This window comes from Rattus norvegicus, chromosome 1 (genome assembly GCF_036323735.1).
Source record: "Rattus norvegicus strain BN/NHsdMcwi chromosome 1, GRCr8, whole genome shotgun sequence".
Classification (NCBI taxonomy): Eukaryota; Metazoa; Chordata; class Mammalia; order Rodentia; family Muridae; genus Rattus; species Rattus norvegicus.
The window spans coordinates 262,572,856-262,590,114 of NC_086019.1; the positions used below are offsets into that span (position 1 = coordinate 262,572,856).

The 17,259-nt window shown below is 47.5% G+C and overlaps 1 pseudogene; it reads right to left on the reverse strand.

The window, feature by feature from the left end:
* Positions 1-374: 374 nt before the first annotated feature.
* Positions 375-15,139, reverse strand: LOC134485252 (RNA pseudouridylate synthase domain-containing protein 1-like; annotated as a pseudogene).
* Between the last annotated feature and the right edge of the window lie 2,120 nt (positions 15,140-17,259).

The following is a 17,259-nucleotide window of genomic DNA, read 5'->3' on the forward strand; positions in this document are numbered from 1 at the left end:
GCTTGGGACTTCGGGCAATTTTGTTAGATTTCTCAACCTGTTTTGGTAAAATAACCTGTCTGCTAGGATTAAAGAGACGCAAGGGGCACCTAGATGGCAAGTTTTTCCACTCAGTCTTCCACACTCCCCTCTCCAAACATGTCCCCCAAACCCCTCCCTAGCCAGCCCACCCCTCCTAGGCTCCTTGCTTTCGCAGGGTTCCCGCAAGTGGTTCAGCGGAGACTGCCTAGGAGCAACTGTAGAGTCAGGTGACCCAGCTCCCCGCAGGGGTGACTAAAATACCAGCGATGCCGATTATTTGGACTTCCTGGGCAGGGCCTGCCACCGCTGTGACTGGTGGGACCTTGGAAGCAACAGTAATTAATATTTTGCCAGGTGTGATTCCAATGGCCCCGCCAAGCAAGGGGTCCCACCCTGAGCAGGGAGCCCGTGGGAACTGCCTGCGCTGCATTCCCAGGCTGGTGATTGTGCCGAGCGCTCCTCCTGGGTTCCAGGATGCGTGCAGGGGATGTCTCGAGCCTTGCCTCAGGGTTCAAATGCCGCAGGGTGGAGCATTCCACCCCCATCCCCGCATCCCCAGACTCCAGGGGGGCAATCTCAAGTAGTCCCCTCCTGATCCACTTGACTTGTCCCTGTAGCCCCTAGAATAGATGTCCTGGCGACTATGGTAGAGAGGGCATGGTAATTGGGGTATCATTCTTTCCCATACACACCTTACAAATTTCTAGGAGCCGGAAACGCAGAGGGGTCTGGGACCATACTCTCTGTCTTCCTCATTTTATAGAGAAGGATACCAACGCTCCCGAAAGTGGATTGTTCTTCTTAGAATTCTATGAAAAACCACTAAATGAGGACAGTGATTGGAAGCTGGGTTTTGTTGTTGTTTTTGTTTTTCTAGACAGGGTTTCTCTATGCAGCCTTGGCTGTCCTGGAACTCATTCTGTAAACCAGCCTGGGCTCTAACTCAGAGACATCTGCCTGCCTCTGACTTCCGATGCTGGGATTAAAGGCATGTGCCACCACCATCCAGCAGGAGTTTTGTGTTGTTGTTGTTGTTGTTTTTTTTTTAATATATATGAATGTTTTTCTGGCATGTATGGGCATGCACAATGGTACATACTGTTAGAAGAGGACTTCTAGCGCCGTGGAACTGGAGTTACCGATGGCTGTAAACAACCACATGGATGCTTAGAATAGAACCCAGGTCCTCTGCATGAACACGTGTGCAGCAGCTCCCACTTTAAATAAAGGTTTCCCTGGGTAACCCTGCCTAGCTTTAAACTAACAATCCTCCGGCCTCAGGCTCCCTAGTGTTAAGTTATAGGCGTGGTCCACCCTATTGTGACCAGGCTAAACCTCCATCCTCAGCTAAACTTCAAAAGTTTGCTGCTAATTCAAAGCTTCTCCTGGTAGGGACCACATTGCGGTTGAAAGTACTGTTTCTGTGGGCTGGAGCGATGGCTCAGTGGTTTAGAGCACTGACTGCTCTTCCAGAGGTCCTGAGTTCAAATCCCATCAACCACATGGTGGCTCACAACCACCTGTAAATGAGATCTGATGCCCTCTTCTGGTGTGTCTGAAGACAGTGACGGTGTACTTATATATAATAAGTAAATAAATCTTTAAGAAAAAAAGAAAGAAGGAAAGAAGGAAAGAAAGAAAGAAAGAAAGAAAGAAAGAAAGAAAGAACTGTTTCTGGACCCAGGCAGTGAGTAGTGGCATATGCTTTTAAACCACAGCCCTGGGGACGCAGAAGCAGGTGAATCTTGAGTTCAAGGCTAACCTGGTCTATAGAGTGAGTTCCGAAGCAGACAGGGCTACACTGAGAAACTCTGCCATAAGAAAGTGTATCTGGAATGATGGACAGAAAGAGGGAGGGAGGAAGGGAGGGAGGGAGGGAGAGCACACAGCCAAAGCTGCAGGAAGCCTTTGGAATCTCCATGAAAGCTGAGTTCAGATTCCACAGCAATCTGTCTGTCACCTTGGGGGGCAGCAGGTGTCCTCTCTCCGAGTTTGATCAACAACTGTGTCTCTGGATATTGCTGTGTTTGTTCAAAGAACAGGCCTATGTGTTTTGCATAAAAGAAGACTGAGGCTGATGGCAGTTACAGGATATCTTGAATACATAAATAGTGGTAGAGCCTCGACTTCAGAGTTCGCATTCCAAGGCTGGAGTCCTTTTCACTTCCTTCTATCTATTCACCCAACTATGAAAACGCCTAGCACACTCCTAGGTACTGTGCTGGTCTGGTAATACAAACAGATCAGTCCAGGACCAGACAAGTGAAGCACTTGCGTTGGGCGCAAAGTCTTCTTGGACAATTCCAAAAGCCTCCCAGTAATCAAAGTATGTGATAATATTTTTAAAATGTATTACCATTTAAAAAATATTATCATTTGTATCGGGGTGGAGCAGGTGTGATAACACGCATGTGCAGGACAGAGACAGCTCTGTGAAGTCAGTTTTCTCTGCTTCCAACCTTCTGTTGGTCCTAGAGACCAAACTTAGGTCGCCAGGCTTGGGAGGCAAGTGTCTTTACCTGCTGATCCATCTCTCTGGCCCACGGTAAATGATGCTTTAAAGTGACATTATTAAAAAAAAAAAAAAATCAAACAGGCTAACTGTGGCCCATAAGTCTACAATCTGGTTTTGTTTTTTGCTGTTGAGTCAGAGTTTTGCTATGTGGCCCAGGTTAGCATCAAACTCCTGACCAATCAGAACACAGTCTATGATTGAAGCTGTCTGGGGAGATTTCTGAGGCCTGGTGAGAAAACTCCAGGTAAACAAAACAAGAGTCTTGCAACCTCTGTTCCTCCATTATATGGATTTGTTCCTGGAATGTCCTTTGGGGCCCTTCCCACATGTAGTAAATAGAAATGGACTCTATGTGGGATTATCCACCAGTATCCAGAATGGGGTTTCCAAGCACAAATTACTCTGCGACCGTATACAGACCACAGTCATGTGACCTTTGTACATGACCTTGCTTAACCTTCAGAATACCCTCATTCTATAAGGGGTCTGGTGCCCTGGATAGAATTAGCTATTGCATGAGACTTTGGTTCCCCTCACTTTTAGGCCCTGCTCTCCTGGCTCAGGCTGTCACAACATGGACTCTGCCCTTCCAGGGCTCACAACACCAGCCGATTAGAGACGCGGCACCGGCTGCTATAACTCAGTCTCCCAATGTTGGAATTACAGGCACATCGTGGCGCGTAACTGGCTAGCAGTCCGTTTTGGTTCTGGTTATGTTTTTTTTTTTTTTTTTTGGTTCTTTTTTTCGGAGCTGGGGACCGAACCCAGGGCCTTGCGCTTCCTAGCCCCAATGGTTATGTTTTAATAAAATTATATTGGTTGTTTTTAAATTTTCTTATGTGGATAGTGGTGGTTTTTTTTTTCCTATATGTATATCTGTGCACAGACTGTGGAGTCCAAAACGTGCATTCAGAACCCCTGGAGCTATTTTCATAGATGACTAAGAGCCATCCTGTGGGGTGTCAGGAATCAAACTCTGGTCCTCTGGAAGAACAACCAGTTCTCTAAACGTTTGGGCCACCTCTTCAGCTCTGTTTTGCTTTTGCTGGCTAGATTTTTTTTTTCTCAGCTTTACACAAACTAGAGACATCAGGGAAGATGAGAAGATCATCACTTTGGCCTATGGGTCAGCCTGTCACACATTGTTTTTTCTTTGATTAATGATTGATGTGGGAGGGCCTAGCTCACTGTGGCTGGTGCCACACCCGCATATAAAGAGCAGGCTGAGCAAGCCACGGGGAGTAAGCAGTGCTCACCACAGTCTCTCTAGCTCCTGCCCCTGGGTGCCCTACTTTAGCTCCTGCCCTAACTTCCCTGCATTCTGGACTGTAACCTGTATGATGACATAAACCCTTTCCTCTCCGGGTGGCTTTTGGTGATCATCAGAGCAACAGAAAGCAAACCAGGACAGGGAGTCTCATGTAGCCCAGGCTGGCCTTGTATTTTCTATGCAGCCGAAGACAACTTTGAACTCCTGGTCCTCCACTTCCCAAATACTAAAACAGCAGGCATGCATTACCACGCCTAACTTCGAAATAAAGCCGGGTGTGTACTCATCTTTGTAGGCACTCGTATGTGGGTGCATGTGATTGCATGTTTATGTGTGTTCAGGTGGAGGCCAGGGCGGCACAGTCAGCTGTCTTCTTCAACTGGTTTCTGCATTATGTTTTGAGACAGTCTCTTGCTGAACCTGGAGCTCATTGATTCTGCTAGAGGGGCTGGCCAGGAAGCCCGCAAGGATTCTTCCTCCCTCCACTTCTCCAGCAGGGAGGTTACAGGGGCAGGTGCCACCACGAGGGTCAGGAATGGAGTCTAGGTCCTCACACCTGTGTGCAAGCACTGTGTTAACTGAGCCCTCTCCCCAGCTCCCTACATAAGTTTGATGGAGGCTAAACTGAGGAGATAGCTCAGCATCTAAGAGCACTGGCTGCTCTTCCAGAGGACCAGGGTTCAGTTCCCAGCACTGCCATGGAGGTTCACAACCATCTGTAACTTTAATTCCAGGAGCTTCTGGCCTCTGTGGAGACTGCATGCATGTGCTACAGAAACATACATATAGGTAAAACACCTACCACATAAAATAAAACTTGGTTTAAGTTTTTTTTGTTTTTTGTTTTTGTTTTTAAAAAAGACTAAATTCTGAGAGTGGAGAGATGACCACGGGTTAAGAGCACTTGCCCAGTTTGGTTCATAGCACCTGAATGGTCTCTAGCAATTGTCTGTAACTCCAGTTCCAAGGGATCCAACACCCTCTTCTGGCCTCTGTGAGCACAAGGCACACATGCATTGCACACACAATCAAGCAAAACATTTGTACACATGAAAATACATCTTAGCTGGATGTGGTGGTGCATGGCTTTAATCCCTGCAGAGGCAGGTGGATCTCTGTGAGTTCGAGGTCAGCCTGGTCTATGAAGCAAGTGCAGGAGAGCCAGAGTTTGTTACACAGAGAAACCCTGTCTTATAAAAACCGAAGACAGAAAAAGGCAAAAAAATCTTAGGAGGAACAAAAAAGTTTGGTGGTGCAGGCCTGTAGTCCCTGCTGCCTGAGAGCTGAAGTTCAAAGATGGGAAGTTCAAGGCCTGTCTGGACTGAGTTCAAAGACAAAGAGAAAGTAAGAAAGAGCAGGCTTGAGAGATGGACTGACTGCTCTTCCAGAGGATCTGGCTTCAGTTCCCTGCACCCGCAGGACATCTGTAACTCCAATTCTAGGGATTCTCACACCAATGCACATGAAATAAAATTAACTAAATTATTCTTTTTAAAAAAGTAAGAAAAGAAAAAGTAAAAGAGCAGCAGAAGCCCAGTGTGTGTTGATGTACCTTCAATCCCAGCACTGGGAGGCAGAGGCAGAGCTCTCTGAATTTGCAGCGCGCCTGGTCTTACATATCGAATTTCAGGACAGCCAGGGCTGCATAGTGAGAACCTGCCTGAAAACAAAGGAAAAGCTAGCTGGGGCGCAGCGCGGTGGTGAAGAGATGGAGCAGGCCACATTACCACCGAGAACGGAATCTCATCTCCTGCTGTAGGAGCTTTAATCCGGGGAGACAGGGGTGCAGGGGAAGAGAAGCGCTGTTCAGAAGCCCAGTCATGTGACAACCAGTTCAGAGGGCAGCTGTAGGGCAGAGGAGGCGGCTGGCAGGAGCCAACAGAGGAAGTGGTTGGTGCTGATGACGAGGCTAGAAGCGGGCGGAAGGGCCTCTAAAGATTTACTGTGGAGGTGACAGGGCTGACGACTCACAGGCTGACCCTGAAACTGCGGGAGTCAGATATGAATCAGGCAACAGATCCTTCACTAAAAATGTGCTTAAAACCCCAATGACTAGCCTCGAGATTTTGGCTGTTTCGTGTAGCTGCTTTCAGACCCTTAACCTGTGACTGAGATCCTGTTCCAAGCTGCAGGCGCCTTGGCTGAACGACTTGAAGTCGGGGGAAATCCAGGAGTTAACTGGTTGAGGAGGAATTCTCCTTGCTTGCGGAGAACATGAAACATGAAGATGTTTCATGGAAAGCACTTAGGGGGGGGAAAAAGCACTGACGTAAAACATGGAGGAAAACATGGCAGTTTAAACTTTAATTCCTTTTTATAATTTTTGAGAGGGTTATGATTTGAGGGATCCTCCTGCAACCGAAAGATATCTTCCTCTTCTTCTAGTGTTTATTGGTTACGGATCGTTGAACTTACTAGAAAAGGCTGTGTACAAAGGGCTGGGCATACAATCGTGCATCTGTCTGACTACGGTGATACCTGACTTTCGCTGTGTATTTTAATGCTAAGTGCGGCCCCCAATAGCCTTTGTGACCCCGCCCCAAGTTATTTCTGATTGGTGAATGAAGATGCCGACAGCCAATAGCTGGGCGGAAGAGACATAGGCAGGGTTTAGAATTCCTGGGCTTGGGGGTTGGAAGAGAACCATGAGGGGGGAAAAGAAGGTGAAGGAGGAAGAGAGCTACACCATGGGTTAGGAGTCAATTGAGAAAGCATGGCCCTGAGGGCTGGCCAATTGGAGCTAAAAGAGCAGCCCAGATGAAACATACTAAGTAATATGTATATACAGAGAATATATAGTCTAATAATACAGAGGGTAGATATCCGCCAAGCTCTTGTGATGATAAAGGCTTATTGTAAATAATTAAAGTTGTGTGTCTTTTATCTGGGATCCAAATAGTCAAAGATGGGGTAGAAATCCCAGATTGAATAAAAATTTCTACAACAGGGGTTGGGGATTTAGCTCAGTGGTAGAGCGCTTGCCTAGCAAGTGCAAGGCCCTGGGTTCGGTCCCCAGCTCCGAAAAAAAGAAAAAAAAATTCTACAACACCTGGGGGACATCGGGAGCCTTTTAATACTTCAGATCGTTTTTCGCCTGATAGCGGATGATTTAGACTAAGGTCTCCGCTTCTAAGAGGCCTGTTTGTAACATAACTATCACCGTGTACTACTTCCACCTACCCCAGATCTTTATTTTGGGGTGCCTGTGTGTGTGTGCATGCCTGAGTGTTATTTGATTTTCACGACAACCTTAGTAATAGCTACAGACTTGGCATTCCTTATGCCGAAAACAGAAGCAGGGAGAAGCCGAGTGACGTGTCCCAACAGTAGCTTTCTGTCCGTAAGGAAAACAGTGAGAGTCTGCCTTTTAGGGACTATTCTTCTTCATGACTGAGACTGGCTGAGGCTGGCCTCAAAGTCTTGGAGATGCCCACGTAGCAGGAGGCTGCCCTCCTCCCTAGGTTTGCTGCTAAGTTTCCGGTCTTCCAGCTACTCTCTAGTCTCCACACGGTGACTTTCCCCAAAGACTGTGTCACTCTCAAAATAATCACCCTGCAGGAAAAGCTTCGTAGTTGAATCACAGTGACCACTTCCTTCCCATTTAGGGTCCCCCGTCCTCCAGTGCCCTGACTTTGCCACTTAGAAATCAGTACCACAGTGATTATGACCTCTGGGTGGCTCTGGAGACCTAGTCAGCCCTTCTGTAGGCTGATTCTATACAGCTCGTCCTGTAGGCTGAGACACAGGCTTTCAACTTGGCACCATTCCACAACCATGTCTACAAGGGTCCTTGTGGGAGACCCTGTTCATCTTGAAGACTGGTGGGGACAACCTCAGCCATGAGGTAAAGGAGGGCAGTCCAGGTGGGCTAATGGCAGGATGGCCCTTCCCAGGCACTGTGAAGCCCTGGAGGGTCCTTGCTCCTGGCTTTGCCCTTCCTGGCTAGGGGCTTGGGCCAGCCTGGGGTAAAGCTAAGGAGGCAGAAAGCTATTCCAGAAGGAACGGCCTTAGCTCCCCCTGGAGGAATGCTGAGGGCAAGACTTACCTACTGGACATCTCTCCTACAGCCTGAGTACCCTGTCCTCTAGCAATCATGGCTTCCTAGCTGCTGAGTCTAGCAGCTCTCGACCCCCAAAGCTCAGAGGCCCTTAGTCGTCCGGCTCTAGCGTCCACTCCGATAACCACTGCAGGCACGACGCTCTCTGTGCCTCAGTCTCAGGAGGCGGCCGACCTGGCCTGGGCTGTGGGGTGGAGGGGCTGCAGGACCTTGGCCCTCCAGCCACCGGGTCAGGGTCAGGGTCAGTCCTTAGGGCCTGGATGAGCTATTCAAGGGGTTGAATGCAGGTACTGGGACTCCAGCAGGCATCAAGGGCAGGTAGGAAGGGGTCAGGCATACAGGCCTCCACGCACTCGGCCCGTGTGGGGATGCGCAGGTAGAAGGTGTGCGGCATCATGCGGAACGGTTGGTCCTCCTGGTCGTCAGCCTGTCCGTAAGTCAGGTCGCCCACGATAGGGTGGCCGAGAGCAGTGCAGTGTACGCGAAGCTGGTGTGTCCGGCCTGTAAGTGGCTTCAGCAGCACTTTGGACACAGGGTCACCAGAATGTAACCCATGTTCCAGGACCAGCAGCTCTGTGAGACTTGGCTTAGAGTTCTCACAACCGTGAGTGCTCTCAATGCACATGGTGTGGGTCCGCCCCTCTGTGCTGTTCCTGCCAATGGCATAGTTGATCGTCACTTGGCTTTCCTGGACATGGCCTCGGACCAGTGCCAGGTAGGCTTTGGTAACTCGTCGTTCCTTGAAGCACTTATAAGCGCTGCCCGCAGCTGCTTTATTCAGGGCCACGCACAGCGCCCCACTGATGGAGAAGTCCAGCTGGTGGCAGAACCTGCAACAGGGCCAAAGGACCAGGATGTCACGTCTCAGCCCTGCATCCAACCCAGCTTTCCTATACGAGGAACCAGGTCTTGGCCTGGCTGGCACGCAGCTCTGCCTCCAGCTTAGAACTCTTAAAATTCTAAGGGTTAAGGTATTTCTTGCCTCAGAGCGGCCCTCAAGGACAAAAGGAAGCTATCTAAATCCTCAAAACAGCTGGAGGTGGTCACACACACACACACACACACACACACACACACACACGCACGCCAAACACATCATACACACACACCAAACACACCAAACACACCATACACACACACCAAACACACCATACACACACACACCAAACACACCAAACACACCATACACACACACCAAACATACCATACACACACATATACACACACACACACCAAACACACCATACACACACATACACACACACCAAACACACCATACACACACACCAAATACACTGTACACACACACAAACATCACATGCACCACACACACCATATACACCCCCATACCACCACACACCATGTGCACACTCACACACACACACACTCACAAAACACACCATATATACATACACACACACCACACAACAATATATACATAAACACCACCCACATGTATTCACATACACACAACACACACATACCATACACCCCATACATATACCCACACATACACCATATGCACACACACACACTAAACACACACACATCAAACATACCATACACACACACATACACCATACACAAACATCACATGCACCACACACACAATATACACCCCACACACACCATATGCATGCTCACACATACACATGCACGCTCCCTCTCTCTCTCTCTCACACACACACACACACACACACACACGCACCAAACACACCATACAACACACACACATACACCACACACAACAATATACACACAAATACTCACCACATGTACTCACACATCCACACACACACACCATATGCACACACACACACACACACACACACACACACACACACACACACCATACATACACATACATAATGACAATTTTGGAATTCTTGGTTTCTTTAAAAACACATACTATAAGAATGTATTTTCGTTTTAATCCCAGGTATGGGACACGGAGCTGCTTTGAACTGTCCATAGCAGCTGACTGTGATTTAACCTCCTGCTCTAGCAGAGGCATGGTTTTGCCAGCTGCAGATAGTCTGTATGATTGTGTGATGTCTGGAATTCTGGGAATTTCCAGAGGATACATAAATGTTACAGTCTGAATAGGTGGGGCTGGTGGTGGTTCCTTAGTAGCTGTGCTCAAAGAAGAAAGGAATTAGATCCAGATCTCCCTCTCCCTCTCCCTGCCTAGTGAGACCAGAGGGATTAACCAGGGAGTGAAACCAGGGGAATTCAAATAAAAGGTGGGAAAAAGAAGGACCCACAAAGTAGCAATAAATGGTGCCTTAAAGTGGGGCTCAAAAGTTACAGGTAGAAATGGGAATTTTGATTTCAAATGCCATAGAGGAAGTGGCAGAAGATGAAGGAATCGATATACTTTTTTAAGATGGCACAAAAAGTTTATTGTGACCACTAGTGTTAGTGTATCGCTGGCTGACTTTGGTCCCAGAGGGGGATCATCTTTCTTCTCTTCTCCTTCTCCTTCTCCTTCCTTCTCCTTCTCCTTCTCCTTCTCCTTCTCCTTCTCCTTCTCCTTCTCCTTCTCCTTCTCCTTCTCCTTCTCCTTCTCCTTCTCCTTCTCCTTCTCCTTCTCCTTCTCCTTCTCCTTCTCCTTCTCCTTCTCCTTCTCCTTCTCCTTCTCCTTCTCCTTCTCCTTCTCCTTCTCCTTCTCCTTCTCCTTCTCCTTCTCCTTCTCCTTCTCCTTCTCCTTCTCCTTCTCCTTCTTCTTCTTCTTCTTCTTCTTCTTCTTCTTCTTCTTCTTCTTCATATATTCTGTTTCAAAAGGGTTGGAAGAATGGCCAAGGGATTGAAAAAAAGTGCAGGTGGAATTGGAGGGACCCGAGTTGGGGGAGGGAGGATGTCCAGAATGAGAAAACAGCAGGGGACACTGCTCTCTCCGGTCTGAAAAGGTGCAGAGTTGTCCGTGTAACTGGAGCAGCTGTGGGTGGAGGTGGAAGCTCCTGGAAGGCGAGGAGGGCCCAGGAAGGAAAAGAACAAAAAGGTTCCATCCCAGCAACCAAACAAAACAGCAGGAGTTTCCCACTGGAGAAAAGAGGGGATGGAACTGTGCAGGAAGGCTGTTGGTCAGAGAATGGCTGAATGGGTGGGAGAACAATTTGATGGATTAGCCCATTTCGGAGGGAGGGGGGTGAACAAACAAAGGGTTACTCTCTAACCAACTGCACAACCAGAGTGGGAGGATGGGCAGCATTGGGTGATGAGATCATCATCAGCTTTAGTGGTGTGGAACAAGGTTATGATGAGAGAGGGATGGCCTCCTATAGCAATGATAGATCTAAGGAGTTTTAAAGAGGCTGTGATTTCATATGGGATACACTAGCCTTATGTGAAACAAATGCTAAATAGCTGGGCTACTCAATAGAATTATTCCCCCAGACAGGAAGGGATTGTTGATGGCTGTGCTAGAGGCTGGTCCGCAGTTAACGTGGTGGAGGGAGGAAGCTGCAAATACTGAAGAGGCGGAACACAGCGAGGGGAATGAACACAGTGAAAGATCAGTTGCCGGGTGAAGGATGGTCCTCTGATATACAAGGACAGATTCAATCCGATGACTGGATGATAGAACCATGTAGCTAGCTGGCTTTGAGAGCTTGGGGCAAAACTGAGGAGTCCAGGAAAAAGTCCACATCATTTACAAAGATTAGACGAGGCTCCTGAGAAGCCTATGCTGATTTTTGTTTCCCACAAAGATTAGTCTCAGTTGTGAACAAAGCCACATCAGACCCTGACTCGAGGCAGGTGTTGATAGAGAACTTGTATGAAAATTCGAATACTGATGTAAAAAGGTCTTGGACCATTAAAGGTGTGGGCAGCACCTATGGAGAGTGAATAGGGGAAACAACACACATTGGTTCTAGTGTGTACCATGCTAATATCCAATATCAAAATGCCTGGTGCTCCAACTGCAGGAAATACAGTCATTTGCAAAGAGACTGTGACCCAGACATTAAAGGCCTCAGATCTCAAATGCCCATTGGTTAGTTGTGGGAAACGTTGTTATTGGCAACAAAACTGTGAACAAGCATCTCTAGGGGCAATGGCTTTTTGAAATAGAAACCAGAAAGGAGGCACTGGCTCCCAGTACCAGGGGTGTGCAGCCGATGTGGTTGACGCTGGACCAATGAGTGTAGGTCCAAAAGACATAGTTAAGGTTATCATTGGGAAACAGCCTTGGGGGTGTGGCTTGTGCCCCACAGCAAAAATTACAAACCATTTCAGTCAAGGAACTGAAGTCAAGAGACACCAAATTATAGAAAAACCTGCAGAACTAAATCAAGGATGTGTTAACATCGGAATGTGTTGTAGACCTGGATCTGTTTATATTTCCACAGGAAAGAAAAGCTTATAAAGATTAGAATTGAGCAGGAGAGTTCTCCTGAAATCCTTGGCCATTGACCTGAAAAGTGCTTAGTGCATTGAAAATGTCTTTGTTTATGATCTCCTGCTAAATACACCACAATTAACAGCTTAGAACAGAAGGGGAGGGGGAATCTAGTGACAATTCTGGAATTTCAGTTTCTTTAAAAATACAGAAATACGGGGTTGGGGATTTGGCTCAGTGGCAGAGCGCTTGCCTAGGAAGCGCAAGGCCCTGGGTTCGGTCCCCAGCTCCGAAAAAAAGAACCAAAAAAAAAAAAATACAGAAATACTATGAGAACATGTTTTTGTTTCAATTCCAGGTGTGGGAATGCAGGGTTGTTTGGACTGTCCATAGCAGTTGACTATGATTTGCCTTGTGCTCTAGCAGAGGCATGGTTTTGCCAGCTGCAGATAGTCTGTGTGACTGTGTGATGTTTGGGATTCTGGGAATTTTCAGAGGGGTTGTTCAGAGGGGTTGGCTCGAGTTTGTTAGTAGCTGTGCTCAAAGAAGACGGAAATTAGATTCTGAGATCTCTCTCTCTCTCTCTCCTTATCTCTCTTTCTCTCCTTATCTCTCTCTTTCTCTCTCTGTCTCTCTTTCCTCTCTGTCTCTCTCTGTCTCTGTCTCTCTCTCTCTTTGTCTCTCTCTTTCCTCTCTGTCTCTCTGTCTCTCTCTCTTTGTCTGTCTCTCTCTCTTTCCCCCCTCTCTCTCTGTCTCTGTCTCTGTCTCTGTCTCTCTCTCTTTGTCTCTCTGTCTCTCTGTCTCTCTCTCTCTTTGTCTGTCTCTCTGTCTCTCCCTCTTTCCTCTATCCTTCTCTCTCTCTCCTATCTAGGATAGGGGATGAAACCAGGGGTATAAAGGGTAGAAAAAAGAAGAATCCACAAAGCAGCAAAAACCAGCTACACACACATATCACACACACACACACATTCACCTACACACATACATGTGCACCATATACACACCCATACACACACACATACCACACACACACATTCACCCACACACAGGTACCACACACACACACATTCACCCACACACACAGGTACCACACACATACATGTGCACCATATACACACCCATACACACACATACCACAAACATACACACCACGCATGCGCCACACATACCACACACACACACACACATGTACCATGTATATACATGTAAACATACAGCACTCTCACAGCAATCTCTTTTACAAACATGCTCAGATACCTACACACACACACACACACACACACACACACACTCACAGACACTCACAGACACATACAAATTCACTCACACACACACAATGAATTTACTTTCAGTGAAAAAAATGTCTCCAAGAAGAATCAGAAAAAAAGATAATTTGGGGGTGGTGGTGCATGAATTGACAGTCTCAAAATGACCATGAGTTATTAAGCGGGGGAAGATGTTACAGTAATAATAAAAAGTAGGCACTACCAATTCCCACACATCACCACTCCACGCTGGGCCCCTGGTACTCCTGGACCCGGGCAGTCACTCCCTGGCATTAGTTCTGGTGCTGTAGGCTATATAGAACTAACATTAATTTACCTCAGTGGTGGCTGGCTTCAGTGTGGCACCACTCCATGCCTAGCTATCTTCTGGCCCCAGCAGTCTCTCTGCTCCCATTGTTAGTCACCCTGGCCAGCCCTGGCCAGTCGGTAACTCTCGGGTTCCAGCCACCCACCCCGGTAATATCAAGACTCAACAAAATTGTAACCCAACAATCAGATCTACACGTTTAATACTCAATCTGCAATACATCCACAGAATAAATTCACCGCCAATTAATAAAGATAGAAACTGCCCACCTAAACAAGATAAGATTGACCCAGACCACCTGGACCGGAATCATCTTCCTCCGTCATCTCCATCCTGATTCCTCTCCTCTATAGACTTTTCCTGCCTACCATTCCTTCTCATCCAATAGTAGGCTACGCCTTATCCTGGTCCCGCCTTGCTGCATAACGACATCATCCTACAGGAAGAGACATTTCATTATCCCTTGTAGTCCAGGTTGGTCTATAAGCAGCCAAGGTCCTAGGACTGCAGGCTGGAGCCACCACTCCTTGCTTCTGAAGGCTTTCCTAGTATACCAGGGTAGACAGCACTGGTGCTGAGACGCTCGCCATCCACGGTGAAGCGGAGTGTTCCACTTCAAGGCCCAGCCCTGGGAGTCCGTGGTCACTGTATTAGCCCACTGACTTGAGTTCCATCCCTGGAACACCTGTAAAGGTGGAAGGAGAGAACCGACCCCACAAAGAGTCCTCCGGTCTCCACGCATAAACTGTACATGCATTCTGTACACACAGAATTCAGTTCCTCTGTCCTGAGTCATTACTCAAATTCTCTTCTCCTCAATTTCCTTAGTATACAATTAGAAATTAAAAGTCCCATGGAACCAGGCGGTGGCGGCCCACGCCTTTAATCCCAGCACTTGGGAGGCAGAGGCAGGCAGATCTCTACGAGTTTGAGGCCAATCTGGTCTACAGAGCAAGTTTCAGTACAGCCAGGGCTACACAGAGAAACTCTGTCTCCAAAAAAAAGGGGGAGGGATGCTAGAAAGATGGCTTAATAGTTAAGAGCACTGGCTGCTCTTCCAGAGGACCCAGGTTCAACTCCCAGCACCCATATGGCAGCTCACAACCATTTGTAACTCCAGCTCCAGGTTGACACCCTCACATAGTCATACATGCAAATAAAACACTACTGGGGCTGGAGAGATGGCTCAGTGGTTAAGAACACCCGACTGTTCTTCCAGAGGTCATGAGTTCAATTCCCAGCAACCACATGGTGGCTCACAACCATCTGTAAAGAGATCCGATGCCCTCTTCTGGTGTATCTGAAGACAGCTACAGTGTACTTATATATAATAAATAAAATAAATCTTATGTACAGTAGTGTTTTTTTTTAAAGATTTATTTTATTTATTATATATGAGTACACTGTAGCTGTCTTCAGATACACCAGAAGAGGGCATCGGATCTCTTTACAGATGGTTGTGAGCCACCATGTGGTTGCTGGGAATTGAACTCATGACCTCTGGAAGAACAGTCGGGTGTTCTTAACCACTGAGCCATCTCTCCAGCCCACACTACTGTACATAAAATAAGAATAAATAAATAGTTTTTAAAAGTCCCATGGGTATTCTGCATCCTGGTTGGAATGCTATCTACGTGTGTGTGTGTGTGTGTGTGTGTGTGTGTGTGTGTGAGAGAGAGAGAGAGAGAGAGAGAGAGAGAGAGAGAGAGAGAGAGAGAACACATAGGCTTGCATACAGGAAGGAAAAATTTGATTTTGCTGTGTGGTTTTTCTTTAAAGATTTTTTTTTTTTTTTGGTTCTTTTTTTTTCGGAGCTGGGGACCGAACCCAGGGCCTTGCACTTGCTAGGCAAGCGCTCTACCACTGAGCTAAATCCCCAACCCCTTAAAGATTCTTTTTAAAGCCGTGCATGGCGTTATACACCTACAACCTCACCACACTCAGGAGGCAGAGGGCCAGCCTGGTCTCTGTATGTGCTCCAAGAGTGCAGTGCAGGATGCTGGTAGACAGTGAGTTTGAGGACAATTAACACACTCAGGAACAGCTTTGGAGAACTGGTTCATTTATTGGTGGGGAAAAGGGGGTATTTATGCCCATGGGGAGGTGGTCAGGGTCTCTATGTGACCGGATACCATTGGCCAGGGCAGGAGTGTTGGAAGATGCTTCATTTGCATGCTCAAGGACCGTAGGGTCTGGGGGAGAAAACTTTATAAGGTCAATAAAGAGTGGCGCCTGATCACCGTCAGGGTGATGAATTCCTGCAGGGGTTGATGGTGGAGGAGACAGCTTTACAGTGCCAGCTTAGGAGAGGGGGAGTAGCCAACTCTTGTCTCATGTTTGAGGTATCCAGGGTTGAAGCTCCCTCGACCCTTCCTCAGGAACCCTGGGCCATGACAATCCCCCAGTTACCTGGCTGGTTTCTGTGGCCAGGGATGAAGTTGTCGAATGTTAATGGTTCTATAACAAACACTGCATGAGTAGTATGGGCACCTACTCTAGTCTGCCAAGTGTCTCCTTTTGGTTACTTCACAATGGAAACCAACGTTTACTCAGGGTCCTAGCTTACGGCAAGCTGGAGAAGTGGAGCAGGTCACTGGTACTGGTATCTACAGAAGAGAAGGCTTTTTTCCAACGCCCTATGTTCTAGGACTCAGGATGAAGGAGGATTATAGGAAAGCATCTAGGACAGCCAGCCAGAGCCTGTAAATTTGCCCCGCCCCCAGGTCCCATGCTATGCTAGGGTACCAGCCCCCTTGTCCCCAATCTACTTTCAGAAGACTTAGTTTATTCTGATTTATCAACAAGAATGGAAGCAGTGAAACAGGAGACAGATGCACGTTGGTTTCCAAGACCAAGGCTCAAGTTCAGAAGCAGCAAGACGACTGTCACAGAATTGTCTTCTCTCCTGAGAGGGAGGCAATATTCAGAAGGCTGCTGATTCACACCTGCAATCCTACCCTAGGGAGCAAAGGCAGGATTGCTGTGAGTTCCAGGGCAGCCTGGACTACATACTTGGCTCAAGGACAGCCAGGGCTGTAGGGTAAGACTGTCTCAAACCATCTCCACTCTCCTGCTAAAACGTTGCCTAGAACAAATTGCAGGGGCCCTGGGAATTCTCTAGATGACATAAGTGTTTGGTCTTAGCTGGAAGTGTTGGCTCTGGCCCTTGTGTACTGGGTGTTACTTGGTATCTGTGTCCATCTCCACACAGTACAGCGAGCCGGATAACTTCTCCCTACAGGGCTCTTCTGAGAGTAAGCAAGACAACAGGCAGAAAGATCTAGACACAAAGTGGGTATCAATAGTTTCCTCTTAATTGTTTTATAGATAATTTGCCTTTATCACGTTAGTATTAACCTGGAGACTCTTTGGTAAGCCAGAGGAAAACCTCTGATGTTTCCTCTAACCCCATCAGCTAGAGATAATCCGCAGAAGACTTTTATTCTATGTCTTTCCAGACT